This window comes from Oratosquilla oratoria, chromosome 22 (assembly GCF_046742065.1).
Source record: "Oratosquilla oratoria isolate Oo_2021 chromosome 22, ASM4674206v1, whole genome shotgun sequence".
Lineage (NCBI taxonomy): Eukaryota > Metazoa > Arthropoda > Malacostraca > Stomatopoda > Squillidae > Oratosquilla > Oratosquilla oratoria.
This window is the reverse complement of record NC_134798.1, coordinates 7,477,317-7,479,816: the sequence shown is the minus strand read 5'-3', so window position 1 is coordinate 7,479,816 and position 2,500 is coordinate 7,477,317. Positions and strand designations below refer to the sequence as shown.

The following is a 2,500-nucleotide window of genomic DNA, read 5'->3' as shown; positions in this document are numbered from 1 at the left end:
GCCAGGGGATGAAGACACGGCCTGTAGTCATGGAATTGCATATTTGTAGGAGTTCGAGCGTTACTTTTTTCATCAATGTTTCGCTGTGATGAGTATATTTTACGTAAATAACTTTCAATAGCAAAGTATCGGAAACTAACGATGACAAGTATTCAATTAAGGGAAATGCCAAATCGCTCACTGGTCTGTGGTGGGGAACAGTTTCAAATGAGCGGATTTTCATATCTCTGTGCTCAAGGAACTTATACTAAATAAAGACATCGTTGGAAGCAAATAACTCCTCTGCATTCAATTTGAGCGTCGTAAACCGACACGTTGATAACGAGGTCGTGACGATATTAATTGTGTGTAACAACAACATTTTGTTTGAACAGGTATAACTATAAAATATGGATACCACATCAGCCCAGTCCCAAGCTTGAGAGACTAATCCTGAAGTCATAACGTAGACAGCATACGCATCGCGAAAAGACGAATTATGAATTTTAAGAGTATCACCAAAGTATATTAATCAACTTAACATCAGTGGGTACTTGTCCACTAATCAACTTTTTATGTAACTTAAACGTCATAATCTTCTGTTTACACTGGCAATAACGTAAGGATACACCGTGTATTCAGAATGCTTAATTCTATCAATTTAACAATGTAATACGTGTGTAAGTGAATCACATCCATGTGCAGAATAGATATGAACATTAATATCGCACAGGAATTTTAACAATCGAAATTCTGAAGACTTTCTCTCATCCTGACAGAATGAGCACAACCGCAGCCCGAACGTAGACAGACACAGACACGCACAAAACGTCTTTGTTAACGTCTTCACTGCATGAGCGAATCAGTGCTCACTCAACGAAACCAAAGATGGTCTCAAAATAAATGCGATCTCTCAACGAGAACAAAGGCTATTTCTCAACGAGAGCAGAGACGATATCTCACTGAAGAGAGAAATGACTACGATACATATTGAAAAATCTACACAGCTTTATGAAGGTTCATTACCCTTCCGGGCCAAGAGAGAACCAAGGAATTCCCTCTACGCACCGAAAAGGTCACGACCGCCAACCCACTCCCTCCCACCAAAGGAGTTACTATAAACATATACTCAGTAAACGAAGTTTGTAATGACTTTCTTTTAATAAAACGAGAACAGGGATGACACAAAAACATAAATAGACGCAGACAAAATAGGTCTAGGGTTGTATTTTTATGAGTCACCCACCTTGGCTAATTTCCTATCAAGTAGAATTATTCGTATACAAACTTTATACACTGCCAATTCTCGAGAACCCCCTTACTTTAATTCTCTAATCGATAACTAGTTTTGGATGTCTTTCTTCTACATATACCAGACAGGTACTGTATTCCATAGACCATGTGAGCTTTTGTAGTCCCATGTTTAGAATTAATCCTATTGTTCGCACGACTTATGCTTTGGCACTAAAAATGCTCTTGTCACTTAGTAGAGTAAATAATTCCTAGCAAGAGTTCACTCACAGACGCGATTTCTAGGCTTGGTATGTTTAGCAACGTATCAGAATTACATACGAAAAGTAAAAGTTGCAGCTAGACTTACCTACGAAGAGTAAAAGACTGATGTGACCGAGACCTTGGACAGCTTCTGTGAGCGGGCAACTCTCAATTTTTCTTCTCAGTTTTGTTCTTCCCTTTCAAAACAATCTCTTCTAAACAAAGAGCATAGGACAATTCCGTAAAGTTTTCTTTTGTTCACAAGTTATGTATTCCATTCCTCGGGCGAACTGAGGAGGTTGCAGAGAAGACTGTTTGCAGAACCTTCCTCCTCCTCTCACTCTCTCACTCCACCGAACCTTCTCTTACTCCTCCTCCTCCTCTTTGGTGGATTGCGCATGCGCAAATTGCGTTCGAGTCAGGTTACCTGCCCGTTTGTTTGTCAGAGATTTGAATGATATACAGACCATCCCCGGGTGCACTCAGGGAAATTCTTCGAGATTCTCGAGCTCCCGGCGACTTCCGCCCTACTTCTTTGCCTGAGCCACGCCTTCTTCGTCTTCCTCCCCTACACCGGTTCCGGTGCAACCTTCACGGTGTTAGACCACGGTCCCTCGGTCGTAGAATACCTTGACCGGGCCCAGCTCTGGGGCTATGTAATAGTTTTTCCGGTATCACACATGCAAGACAGATCCCTTGTTTAATGAACACACGGACCACGATAAACACAATTAAAGGTACAAGCGACCAAGCGTCTTGGTCTATGAATTCAGAGAAAAAAAACGTGGGCAGGGTACGCCAGGGATCGGATCGCGTCTGTGCCATTGTTTTGGCGACGTATTCGTGGCCCATCGTCGTTTTGTTTTCATATTGTTACTCTAATTGACGAGTTATGCAAACGATTTCCCTCGGTGAGAAAGATCTTGTCGCGTTTGCTTTGTTTCATGATAACAAAAAAGTCGTCTAGAGTCAACCAGAATAAAAACAAAGTGTGACACATTGCCCTAGTGGTGTTTATTTTTTCAAG

At 41.4% G+C, this 2,500-nt stretch overlaps 1 protein-coding gene across 2 annotated transcripts in view; it reads right to left on the bottom strand.

Moving 5' to 3' along the window:
• tsl (membrane-attack complex domain containing protein torso-like) overlaps nucleotides 1-2,500 on the bottom strand; it is a 108,869-nt gene that overhangs the window by 79,414 nt on the left and 26,955 nt on the right. The window contains exon 1 of one of the 2 annotated variants that reach the window (XM_076205568.1): nucleotides 1,580-1,814. The exons of the other annotated variant lie outside the window; for it this stretch is intronic. The gene's annotated coding sequence lies outside the window, so the exon portion shown is untranslated. Of the gene's footprint in view, nucleotides 1-1,579; nucleotides 1,815-2,500 lie in introns of those variants that run through there. 2 annotated transcript variants of the gene reach the window in all.